General features: G+C 38.9%; 1 protein-coding gene across 12 annotated transcripts in view; it reads left to right on the forward strand.

The window, feature by feature from the left end:
* Positions 1-13704, forward strand: part of PCCA (propionyl-CoA carboxylase subunit alpha) — a 436358-nt gene that overhangs the window by 43094 nt on the left and 379560 nt on the right. The gene's annotated exons all lie outside the window — the stretch shown is intronic.

Below are 13704 nucleotides of genomic sequence, written 5' to 3' on the forward strand. Positions count from 1 at the left end.
TTATGTCAACTGTGCTGTGATTTGTGTTTTAAAGTACAGTATCTGTTTTTGTTAACAGAGTCATTTAAACATATGTTTGCCCTTTCATGTATTCGTTGTAAATATTCTCTGGCTTGTTTTCTATGCATAAAGGGTTTGGGTTTGAAGGTAAAATTTATGTGTCTTTACTTTTCAAGATGAAAAAATAATTCCACTGTTTCAGAGACAAATTAACACATGAACTATGGACAAATCAAAGCATGAATCTTTTCCACCATCAAAACGCTCCTAAATTGGGGGTGCGGTTGGGAGCCTCCTTTGCTGTAGCGGGGGGTCTCTTTGTGCCAGGTAGACAGACCCATTCTATGCCCAGCATGGTTGGAGTTATCTGTCAGGAAACTACCTATTAGAAATGCTAGAAATGTATGTTTTTTTGGGGGAATGGAACTAATAAATTGAATTCCTTTTAGAAAATAAATTGAAATGCAGCATAAACCCATGACCACACTGGATTATATCTCTAGACAAATTTAAAGAGTTATTGTACAGATGAACACCTTTTTTTTGGTTATCGTGAGCACTGCCAAATTTAATAAAACTTTCTGCCAAATTGTGACCTTTATGTATTAACTTAATTAAAGCAGTATTATGGGTAATACTCAGTGTTAACCTGTGGGTGGCTGTTATTGAAATCCATTTTCTGTGGAGTTAGTATTAGTGGTCAGCAACATCAGAAGTAAAACTTGCAACCAAGACCCTCCCATGGGTGCTGTGAGCTCAGCAGGTTAAATTGTCAAAAACCAGTAAAGCTTCTTAAAGGACTGATAGTTTAAGTCACCTGGAGTTAAAGGTAAACTAGTCATTCCAGTCAAGATGGACTATGACTTTTTGTAGCAGTCAGGCAAAAATTATATTTGGGCAGGATTTATATCAGTGTCTTCATGTATGACTTACTCATTTGTGTGTTAATATACCTTGCTATTTAAATTCAATAAAACCATCCGGCTTTTTTTAATCTATGGGAAGTGACCTGTGGATATTTTCTTTTATAAAACGTTAAGGAAATGTCTCAAGACTTTCTCAATTTTTTGTTAATAACTTACACTGAAGTTACTTTTTATTTTTACTTATAGTAAAATTTTAAATTAAGAACAAAACAGTGAAATATTGTATTAATATATCTTTTTGGTTTTATTTTATAATTTCTGATGAACTTAAACAACATGGTTTAAAGGGAACTTATGTATTTCAATGTAATTAATACCTGCTGGCATGGAAAAGTACCTAATCATGGATTTATTTTTCTCTAAGCAGCTATTTGGGAAGGATCGGAAGTCCTATCTTACTGAAAAAGCATACATTTAATAAAAGATTTGAGGCCAGGCGCGGTGGCTCAAGCCTGTAATCCCAGCACTTTGGGAGGCCGAGACGGGCGGATCACAAGGTCAGGAGATCGAGACCATCCTGGCTAACATGGTGAAACCCCGTCTCTACTAAAAATACAAAAAACTAGCCAGGCGAGGTGGCAGGTGCCTGTAGTCCCAGCTACTCGGGAGGCTGAGGCAGGAGAATGGCGTAAACCCGGGAGGCAGAGCTTGCAGTGAGCTGAGATCCGGCCACTGCACTCCAGCCTGGGCGACAGAGCGAGACTCCGTCTCAAAAAAAAATAAAAAAAAAATAAAAAAAAAAATAAAAAAAATAAAAGATTTGATATACAGTTTAACTTATTCTGATGTTCCAGTGTTTCTAAGGCCATGACTTAACTCATTTTTACAGCCTCACTCATTCAGACTACTGAGTGGAAGGAAAGGACATGGTTATTCCACATAATGCCTCTCACTCATTGAGTATCTATGGTGTACTAGAAAAGCACATAATTACATAAGGATTGAATTATTGTTACCATTTTAAATTGAGAAAATTGGGCCCTCCAGTATAAAGCCAGTCTTCGGGTTGCCAAAGATCACTGCGCTAGTGAATAGTGGAGCTAAGATTCGAATTATGTGTAACTTCTTTTTTTTTTTTTTTTTTTTTTTTTTTGAGACGGAGTCTTGCTCTGTCACCCAGGCTGGAGTGCAGTGGCCGGATCTCAGCTCACTGCAAGCTCCTCCTCTCGGGTTCACGCCATTCTCCTGCCTCAGCCTCCCGAGTAGCTGGGACTACAGGCACCCGCCACTTCGCCCGGCTAGTTTTTTGTATTTTTTAGTAGAGATGGGGTTTCACCGTGTTAGCGAGGATGGTCTCGATCTCCTGACCTCGTGATCCGCCCGTCTCGGCCTCCCAAAGTGCTGGGATTACAGGCTTGAGCCACCGCGCCCGGCCTTACGAATTATGTGTAACTTCTAAGTTGTACTCTTTCCACTGTGCATGTTGCTTCTCATACTAAGTATAAGGAAAAGTCCCCTCTCCCCACAAAATGAAGTGAAGTTTATTACTTTGAAGGCAGAGTTTTTATTAGTGCCTGTTGGAGGCCAGGTACTATGATAGGTACTGGAACAAGAAGAGCCACTGGAAGTGATAGGATTGCTGCTTTAGAGATGGATATAGAGAAATAAAACATAATTACAAATTGTGATAAGTGTTATGAGGGAAACAAGTTGTTGAGAGAGAATTGTGGTTCCCTTCACTAGTAGGCTGCTCAGGGAAAGTCTTGCTGAGGGTAAAATGTAAGCTAAGACTGATGGATGAGAAGGAGTCAGCCAGCTAGGCAGACAAGACGGCTTGTGCAAAGGCCCTGAGCCACTCCAGTCTGCTTCTGTCCTCAGTACTCTACTAAGAGTTCCTGCTAGTGTGACCACCAGTTTTCTCATGTTAAGTCCAGTGGACATTTTTCAGTCCTCTTCTATTTGACTTCCCAGAAGCTTTTAACACTATTACCCTTTTTCAGACACTCTCATCCTCTGGCTTTGGTGCCATTTTAATCTCCTAGTTTTCTTTCTACTTCTGTGGCCCTCTTCTGTGTCCTCTCTACAGGAATCACTCAAGGTTTGATGGGTGGGCTCTTCTTAAAATTGTTTTCTTTTTGTACTTTCTCTACCCGTACCCCGAAAGATCACATTCTCTTCCACTTCTATTTCTGTGGTTTTAATCAACCACAGTTGTCAACCACAGTTGACTCCAACTCTGTTTCTCTCTCTCTGTGACGTCTTTAGTTGGATATTTTACAACTACCTCAAACCCAGCATTACCCAAACTGAAATTTGATCCTTCAGGCTTCTTGTATTTGAATCCTACTGCAGAAGCACAAGATGTAGGAATTTATGTTCACCATCATTCTTTCTTTCATTTCTCATTTCCAATTTATGAGCAAGTCCTTTTCATAAATAATTTTGGAATCTAGTCACCTCTCTTCACTTTGTTATTGCTTCTTTAGCAAGGTCTTTTAAAATCCTTTTCTAGTTAGTCTTTTAATCTTTTAGACTGATAAAATTAATTTCATCTGGGGCAGTTTATCTGATGTGAACTGTTTCAGTTTCTGAAGTTTTGTTTGTTAGCGAATGTTTTCTTACTCTGTTTTGGAATTTTAGTTCATAGGCTCTTTTTTCTGGTGAAAGTTAAAAAAGATTGTTGCTCTTCATCCTTCATCTTCTCCCTCCCCTTTGCTTCCTTGACCTTCCTCTTCCTCTCTCTTTCCTAGTTTCTCTCTTACCTCTGTCACTGCTGCCTCCCACCTTCTCCCTGACCAGTAGTTTGTGGTTGCCCACCTCCTGGCATTTTGGATTCCTAATCTACATCCAGGTTTTATGGTGCCAGTCTGGACACATGGCAGCTTAGTCCCAACAGCTCGTTCAGATTTTGACCCTAAGGCTGTGTTCTGCCTCCCTAGGTCCACAATCTCTAGGTGTTGTAGTGAGCTGTAGTTGCAGACTGTACTTGGTGGCCTTCTCTTTAGGCCAAGGGCAGTTCCTCTTTGGCCTGGTTTTCGCCAGTGGCTCTGGCTCTCTTCTCAGTCTTCTCAGAACGTTCTCACCATCTGTACTTTGCATTTGGCACTTCCTGCTTCTGAAGAACCAGCCAGTGGTTAGCATTGTTACGTGTTTTTCTCCTGTTTTGAGTTTGTGAAATGTTTACCACTTATTTCTGCTTACCTGTTTTCTTAGTTTTCTTTTCTGGGTTTTATCGTCATTGCTGTACATTTGAAATAGAGAGAGCTTTTGAAATATGAACTCACTGTGCCATCCTTTTTTTGTGCTAAATTTATTGAGGTCCACAAAAACCAGAGAAAAGCGTCAGATCTCAAAATTTTGTTTTTGCTCAATTTCAAGCATCAGTTTATCCAGGTTACCCACTTGATACCTAACTTGCCCCACTCAGCAAGTCGAGGCATTGTTTTGCTGGCTCTGGAGCTCTGGCTAGAGCCAGTCACTGATCCCACCTGGGATTGCTTCCTTTGCTGCTTGTTCCTGCTGCTGCTCAGTGGCAGCTGCCGAGTTGGAGTAGCAAAGGGAAAAGTTTAGTAGGCATCCTTTAGGAAGATAGAATGCTGTCTGGAGATGGCAATGGTGGATTTGTATTTTGAGTTATTCATCTGAATTGGAACCTGTACAAAGGAAAAGAGGTTCTAGCTCCTTTATTTTTTTTTTTTCTGTTGCTGTAGTTAGGAATTCCAGTTTGAAGTGGAAGAGAAGTAGTAATGGTGCACATTCTTGGCTTACTCACAATCTTAGTGGAAAAGCATTCAGTCATTCAGAATTAAATATAGTATTAGCTGTGGGTTTTTTGTGGTTGCTTTTTATCAGGTTGAGGAAGATCCTGTCTACTCCTAATTTGCCAATGAATGTTGAATTTTGTCTTACGCTTTTCCTGAATCAATTGATATGATCATGTGGTTTTTTTTTCCTTTTGATTGTAATATGTTATTTTACACTGAGTAATTCATTTTTTTAGTATGAAGCTAGTTTTGCATTTTGGTTGTGATGTATTCTTTTTTATATATTGCTGGATTGGACTTCTTAATTTTTCGTTAAGGATTTTTTACATCATTATTATAAGGGACATTGGTCTGCAGTTTTCTTTTTGTGTCCCGTCTTTGGTGTTAGCATAATGTTATCCTTATAAAATGAATTGAGAAATGTTTCTTCTCTGAATGAGAGTGTATAAAATTGTTTTTTTTTTTTGAGGTGGACTTTCACTCTTGTTGTCCAGGCTGGAGTGCAATGGTGTGATCTCGGCTCACCGCAACCTTCGCCTCCCGAGTTAAGCGATTCTCCTGCCTCAGCCTCTCGAGTAGCTGGGATTACAGGCATGCGCCACCACGCCCGGCTAATTTTTGTATTTTCAGTAGAGACAGGGTTTCTCCATGTTGGTCAGGCTGGTCTCAAACTCCCAACCTCAGGTGATCTGCCCGCCTTGGCCTCCCAAAGTGCTGGGATTACAGGGCGTGGGCCACTGTGCCTGGCCTATAAAATTGTTTAGAATTCCCCAGTGAAACCAACCGGGCCAGGAGATTTCTTCAGGAGGTTTTAAATGACGTGTTCAAGTTCTTTAATAGTTATTGGAGTATTCAGGTTATCTATCTTATTTTGAGTGTGTTTTGTTAGCTTTGTGTTTTGCCATTTTTGAGCGATTGGTTCATTTCATATAAATTGTCCAATTTATGTGCATAGAATTATTCTTAGAAATCTTTTATTATCCTTTTAATATCTGCATAGTTCATAGTGATAACCTCTTTCCTTTCTTATTTTGGATGTCTTCTTTTTTTCTTCTTTTCTTAGTCGTGTTAGAGATTTATCAGTTTTATTGATGCTTTAGAATAACTAGCTTGGGTTGGATTGATTTCTTTTTTTCTCTCTTAGTTTTCTCTATTATTGATACCTCCTCTGTTGTTTTCTTCCTTCTACTTTAGGTTTATTTTGCTTTTCTTTTTCTGGTTTGTAAGGTAGGAGCTTAGATTATTGATTTGAGATATATATTCTTATATAATATTTAATACTATAATTTTCTCTCTAAGCACTCTAAGTGCATCTAATAATTTTTTTTATACATCGTATTTTCATTTTTGTTAAGAATGTTTTCTGAGACTTCCTTTTTTGCCCATAGGTTATTTAAAATTGTTTAATTTCCAAGCATTTGAAGATTTTTCTACTGTCTTTCTGTTATTTATTTCTAATACTAATTCTCTGAGTTCAGAGATCATACTTTGTATTATCATAGTTCTTTTCAGTGTGTTAAGTTTGTTTTCTGATCCAGGTATGACCTATTTTGGTGCATGTTTCATGTGTACTTGTAAAGGTTGTGTCTTCTGTTGTTAGATTTAAGTAGTGTATAAATGTCAATGAGATACAACTGGTTTGTGGTATCGTCCGGTTCCTCTATATCCATGCCGATTTTCTACTACTTGTCTTTCTTTTGAGAGTCTTGATGTTTCCAACAATGCCTGGATTATTGTCTGTTTTTCCTCTCAGTTCTGCCAGTTTTTGCTTTATGAGGCACTGTTGTTAGGAACATACACATTAAGGATTATTGTATCTTTTTGGTGAATTCACCCTGTTACGATTAGGTAATGTTCTTCTCTATCCCTTGTAAATTTCTTTGCTCTGAAGCCTACTTTTTCTGATACTAACCTAGGCATTCCAGCCTTTATTTGCTTAATGTTTGCATTGTATTTTTTCCCATCATTTTACCTTTAAACTACATATATTATTATATTTGATGGGAATCTCTTTTACACAGCATATACTTGGGTCATATTTTGACAATCTCTTTTAATTTGTATGTTTAAGCCTTTATTTTGTATTTAAAAATTTTTTTCGAGACAGGGTCTCACTCTGTCATCCAGGCCGGAGTGCAGTGGTGCCATCATGGCCCACTGCAGCCTCAGCCTCCTGGGCCCAAGTGATCCTTTCACCTCAGCCTCCTGAGTAACTGGGAACACCTCCAGCTAATTTTCTTTTGTGGAGATGTGGTCTCCCTATGTTGTCCAGGCTGGTCGTGAACTCTTGGGCTCAAGCGATCCTCTCATTTCGGCCTCCCAAAGTGTTGGGATTAAGGTGGGAACCATCACTACTGACCACTTTTATGTTTAATGTACTTAGTGATATGTTTGGGTTTAGGGCTACTGTTTTATTATTTTGTTTTTCTAGTTTTTTTCGTTGTTTCACTCTTTGTGTCTTCTTTTGTGTTATTTGAACTTTTTAAAAATATTCCTTTGAAATTTATTGTGTTTATGACTATCTCGTGTAATTTTTCTTCAAATTAATACTTTGTTTATAATATACATACTTAACTTCCCATAGTCTATTTAAAATTCATATTTTACCACCTTAATTGGAATACGTCAGTCTTACCATCATGTAGGTATCTACATTCTCCTCTTACGTTACGGTTTTCTTACATGTTATATCTGCATGCATTGAAAACCCCATCAGACAATGTTAACATTTTTGCTTTCAACAGTTAAACATATTTCAAAGACAATGTTATCATTTCTATTGCTCTTCATTCCTTATGTTTCAAATTTCCTTCTAATGTTATTTTCCTTCTGTCTGAAGAACTTCCTTAAGTAGTTTTAGAGCTGATCTGCTAGCGACTAATGCTCTTAGTTTTCCTTTATTTGAAAATGTCTTGGCTGTGTGCAGTGGCTTATGCCTGTAATCCCAGCACTTTGGGAGGCTGAAGCGAGTGGATCACGAGGTCAGGAGTTCAAGACCAGCCTGGCCAAGATGGTGAAACCCCGTCTCTACTAAAACGACAAAAAAATTAGCCAGGCGCAGTGGCAGGCGCCTATAATCTCAGCTACTTGGGAGGCTGAGGCAGGAGAATTGCTTGAACCCAGGCAGTAGAGGTTGCAGTGAGCCAAGATCACACCACTGCACTCCAGCCTGGGAGACAGAGCAAAACTCCATCTCAAAAAATAAAATAAAATAAAAATAAAAAAATGAAATAAAAAGCAAAAAAAGAAAGAAAAAAAAAAGAAAGAACATGTCTTTATTTCACCTTCATTCTTAGAGGATATTTGCACTGAATGTAGAGTACTGGGTTGACAGTTCTTTCTTTCCAGAGCTTGAAAAACATTATGTCACTTCCTTCTGGTCTTTGTGGCTTCTGATGTGAAATCCATAGTTGTTTGAGTATCATTCCTTTATAGTTAACATGTTGTTTTTCTTTGTTTACTTTCAGGAATTTTTTCTTTAATTTTCAGTGGTTTGATTATGTTTTCTGATTTCTTTTTGTTACCCTGTTTGAGATTCACTGACCTTCTTGAATCTATAGGTTTATGTCTTTTACCAAACTTGGGACATTTTCAGTCCTTATTTTTCTGATGGACATGTATGTTAGACCTTCAAGTATTATTCCATAGTTTCTTGTTAATTTTTTCCAGTCTTTTTTTCTTTCTTGTTTCAGATTGTATAATTTCTGTTGATCAGTCTTCAGATTTATTGACTCTTTCCTTTGTCGTCTGTAGTCTACTCTTGAGCCCATCCAGTATGTTTTTTCTTAAAATTTGGTTATTGCATATTTTAGTTTAAAAATTTCCATTGGCTTCTTTTTATACATTCAATTTCTTTTCTGATACTTTCAAATTTTCTGTTTGTTTCAAGAGTGTTCATAATTGCTTGTTGGAAAATTTTAATGATAACTTCCTTAAAATTTTTGTGAGATAATGTCAACATTTTTGTCACATTGGTCTTGGTATTTGATTTTTCCTTCGCTGTAAGGGATTTACCTGGTTCTTGGGTTAATTTTAGATGTTTTGAGTATGATGTTATGAGACATAATCCTCTGAATTTAGTTCATATCTTTTTGGATGTTAATATTTTTGTTGTAGTAGCATTTAACTTGGTTAGCTTCAGAGCGCACATTCCAGTTTTTTTTTTTCTGTGGGCTGTGGGTCTTTGTACAGCTATTCAGATCTGCCCCACATATGTGTCAACAAGTCATCAGTCTGGGATGTGTGGTTAGCTCAGTGTTTAAATTCTTTGGTATACTTATTAGGATTACATCAATACATGCCCAACCTAGGGAAGAGCTCAGAAGTTCATAAACAACTTTTCTTGTGTCACTTCTCCATGCTAGCTTCTCCCATTCTGGTTCTTTAGGCCTTCACTTTTCAGTCTTCTTACTTAGAAATCTGAGGTTTTAGTTACCTTGCTCTGCTGTTCTAATTTTGTGTTTGTGGCCAGCACGTGTTAAGAGCACAGAGAGAGTAGAAAAAATCTTGGGGTTTTACCTACCCTCTTGAGACTGCAGTTTCACTGATTGGAGAATAATGTTTCTTCTCTCATTGTTTTGGCTCTTGCTGGCGCCTGTGTCTGCCACTGGTACCACAGCCACAAAATTACTTGGGGGCTGGGGCAAAAAAGAATAGAGCAAAAGAAAAAGTATATGGGAATTGAGATTTCCATAATGTTGTAAGTATCAGGAGCTCCCTTTTCTGCCTTTTGAGTGAGATGAGTAGGGCTTCTTCTGGAGTTCTCTCTGTCAGTGTCCCCATGCCTACTTTGCATTTCAGGCTTTTCCAAGGTCGGGCAGGGAGATCATGGGAGGAAAAGAAAATGATAAAACACACCACTTGTTTATAGTAATTTCAATTCTTTACTTCCTTGATCTGCCTGCTACTGTTTGCTTTTCCAAGTCTATAAATACTTGATTCATGCATTCTCTTGAGGTTTCATAGTTGCGTTCAGTGGGATAGTCAGGGTGGAGCATGCTTAGTCTGTCTTACCTGCAGTTAGAATGGCCAGGGGTGTTTCTTGAAAGCTACTTAAAAAACAAATGTGGGAAGGAATTTGCTGCAGCAGAATGCATGTTTGCATCGCGTATATTATGCTGCATATCCTATATTATGGTAAAAGTTTGGTTAGATAACAGAGGAAAATAAAGGAGGTTTTCGTTGTTGATAGCACTATGTCCTAACCTTCATCTGAGGTTACTGGGAGAGAAAGGAAAGTGTTACAGCTAATTGCTTGAATGACTCAACTGCAGTAATATATAGTAAGCTGCTATTAATGATGCAGTGTAGTTTGCCTCCTGTGGATGTTATTTTCTTTCCATAGGAGATAAATATTGAGAATCACAGACTTCCCAAAATCCAAACACTTTACCAACACATTCAAGATCCATTCGAGTTCCTACTGATTTTTCTTCTACCATCCTTTCCCATCAGTCCCTTTTCATACACTTTATTTTCAGGTCATCTTACAGATTTCTCAATAGACTGGCACCTTTCACATTTCCACCATTTCGAATGCGCTCTTTCTCTGTTAGTTCTCTCTCACTTTTTTCATTTATTAGAAATCCAGTTTTATTGTTCAATAGCCAATTCTTTGTGAAACCATTTTCTATGTTAGCAACTTGTACGTATTATTTTTTATTACATTTATGTATTTATTTATCAGATGGAGTCTCACTCTGTCACCCAGGCTGGAGTGCAGTGGCGCGATCTTGGCTCACTGCAGCCTCCATCTCCCAGGTTCAAGTGATTGTTATGCCTCAGCCTCTTGAGTAGCTGGGATTACAGGCATGCGCCACCATGCCCAGCTGATTTTTTTGTATTTTTAGTAGAGACAGGGTTTCACCATGTTGGTCAGGCTGGTTTCAAACTACTGACCTCAAGTGATCCGCCCGCCTTGGCCTCCCAAAGTGCTAAGATTACAGGCGTGAACCACCACACCCAGCCTTTATTATCTTACTTGCAGTTGGTGTATAAGTCTATCTTTCATACCAGACCAAACTCCTGGAGGGGTAGGGGACTGTGATTTATTATCTTTTTATACCTTGCTGTAATAAAATATACCTGTCATAAATGTTTGAGTGGATCAGGGAAAAGAAAGGAAGTGTTCACGATTTAGTTAATGTTACAGGGATGTGATGGGTGGAACATCAAATAGTTGAATTAGAGAAGAGAGTGGAAAACAGAGGCACGTACTGTATAAATGGAATTGGAACTAATGTTTTAGGAAATATGTTTTGATGACTTTGAGTGTTGGCAATAATACTTGGAAATTCATTTTTTCTGATCTTTTTATTATATACAGTTTTTCTTCCAGTAGGGCAGGGTTTTTTTTGTTTTTCTCTAGTTCTTTCTCTTCAGAGAGCCAGTTGCCACCTCTTACAAGGTAGGGTTTTTCTGCCTTGTGTTGTCCAGATATTTCTTTTTATTTGAATTTATTTATTTACTCTTTTACACAAAAGAGGCATGCCAACAGCTGTGCCCAAGTGTTCTTTCTTAAGTCAGCCAGACATTTGGACTTGGAGAAAAGTTAGATTTTGAAATAAAATAAAATAAAAGACAAGGGGATTATAGCCCTTCATTCAAGCATTTATTTTTTCCTTGCCCATTGCTGCTGCCAGGTAGGGTTTCTTTAACCCATCTTTATAGTACATCTTGTCACAAATTTACTTCCCAAAATTAAAGGACTAATTCTTCCTGAAATCTCTATGAGATGAAATGAACCTTCTGTTTTTTTTATTTTACTTTTTTGAGGTGGCATCTTGCTCTGTCTCCTAGGCTGGAATGCAACCTCCGTCTCCTGGGTTCAAGCGATTCTCCTACCTTAGCCTCCCGAGTAGCTAGGATTACAGGTGCGTGCCACCACACCCAGCTAATTTTTACCTTTTTAGTAGAGATGGGGTTTTGCCATGTTGGCCAGGCTGGTCTCAAACTGCTGACCTCAGGTGATCCACCCGCCTCAGCCTCCCAAAGTGCTGGGATTACAGGCGTGAGCCACCGCACCTGGCTGAAATGAGCCTTCTTACAGACTGGAGTCTATGCCGTTGTCCTAGCATGAGGCTGGTAAGCTTGCTGACATCATGCTTGCTTGGGCTTTCATCTGATATGGTTCAGCTGGTGGCCCAGCATAGCATATCAGGCTCCCTGTATATGACAGTGCCGCTGGAGGTGGGTCATTTGATCTCCCATGATACATTTATGTTTTTTCACATTTTGGACCCTGATTCTTCACTTTGCATGGGGCTTCAATTCCAAGGAAGGTAGGAGTTGAGATATAGGTACCCTTCTTTTTTTCAATCCTGCTACTCTTGCTATATTTATCTGAGTGTGGTTCTCCCCACAGAGGAATTTCTGTCCCTGGTAGCTGGGCCTACTTAAGGAGTTGCAGGTAAATTCAGTGAATGGCACAATCACTTTGGGTCTTTAACTATTGAGTTAAAATATCTTTGGCCAGGTGCAGTGGCTCATACCTGTAATCCCAGCACTTTGGGATGCTGAGGTGGGTGGATCATTTGAGGGTCAGGAGTTTGAGACCAGCCTGATCAACATGGTGAAACCCCATCTCTACTAAAAATACTAAAAAAATTAGCTAGCTGTGGTGGTGCATGCCTGTAGTCCCAGCTACTTGGGAGGCTGAGGCACGAGAATCGTCTGCACCTGGGAGGCAGAGATTGCAGTGAGCCGAGATTGCACTGCTGCACTCCAGCCTGGGCGACAGAGTGAGACTCTGCATCAAAAACAAAAAACAAAAAACAAAAAACAAAAAAACTTTATTAATTATTAGTCTTGGATGAATAGGAAGAAATAAAAATTGTTTCTTGAGCTCCTTCAAAGTACTCATTCTGTCTTCGGGTATAGAAGACTTTTCTTTCTTGGGAAATGGGAAGAAAGAATTTATTTTTGAAGAGAAAATAAAACACTTCTAGAGATTTTTGTTTTCTTTTTGTTGTTGTTGTTTGTTTGTTTTTGAGTCAGGGTCTTTCTCTGTCACCCAGGCTAAAGTGTAGTGGCATGACCATAGCTCACTGCAACTTCCAACTCATGGGCTCATGCAATCATTCTGCCTCAGCCTCCCAAGTAGCTGGGATTCCAGGTGCCAGCTACCATGTCTGGCTAATTAAAAGAAGTTTTTTTTTTTTTTTTTTTTTTTGTAGAGATGAGGCCTCTCTATATTGCCCAGGCTGGTCTGGAACTCCTGGGCTCAAATGATCCTCCCACCTTAGCCTCTGAAAGTATTGGGTTTACAGGCATGAGCCACCATGCCCGGCCCCAGATATTTCTGATGTCTTTAAATTTCATCTCACTGCTTAGTGAGAAATGACTGTGCTAAGAAAACTTCTTGAACTCCATAACTGCTTTTCATGATTACCTTCAATGTCTGGGAGCTAACTATAGCAGGAAACTTTTTAGTGGTTGATTTTGCTGCTATTTGTTATAGTCATCTGAAAGTTTTTGGGAAGAAACTAAACAACCATATACCATAAATCAAGAGTTGTCCTGTCTTTTGGGATCCCAGGAAAAATATTGGATAATGTGGGAAATGGAATCTGAGCTCAGAAAGCCAGCTTTTGAGTTTCTAGGAATGCCATGATGTCTGAATAGATACTATGAGAAAGATACTCACCATTAATATATATCAATAGAGGAATGGCTGTAATGGTTTGGGACTGCTATGATCCCTTTCATGTACTCATTTTTATATCATATTAGATGCTCACTAGATTAGCTGATGCTTTTCATGATAGTCTTAAAAATAAGTTTTAACTGATTAATTTTAGAAAACTATGTTCTTGTTTATAATCTTTGATTTTTTTTTTTTTTTTTGAGACGGAGTCTCGCTCTGTCGCCCAGGCTGGAGTGCAGTGGCATGATCTCGGCTCACTGTAACCTCTGGCTCCCGGGTTCACGCCATTCTCCTGCCTCAGCCTCCCGAGTAGCTGGGACTACAGGCGCCCGCCACCTCGCCCGGCTAGTTTTTTGTATTTTTTTAGTAGAGACAGGGTTTCACCGTGTTAGCCAGGATGGTCTCAATCTCCTGACCTCGTGATCCACCT

This window comes from Theropithecus gelada, chromosome 17 (genome assembly GCF_003255815.1).
Source record: "Theropithecus gelada isolate Dixy chromosome 17, Tgel_1.0, whole genome shotgun sequence".
Classification (NCBI taxonomy): domain Eukaryota; kingdom Metazoa; phylum Chordata; class Mammalia; order Primates; family Cercopithecidae; genus Theropithecus; species Theropithecus gelada.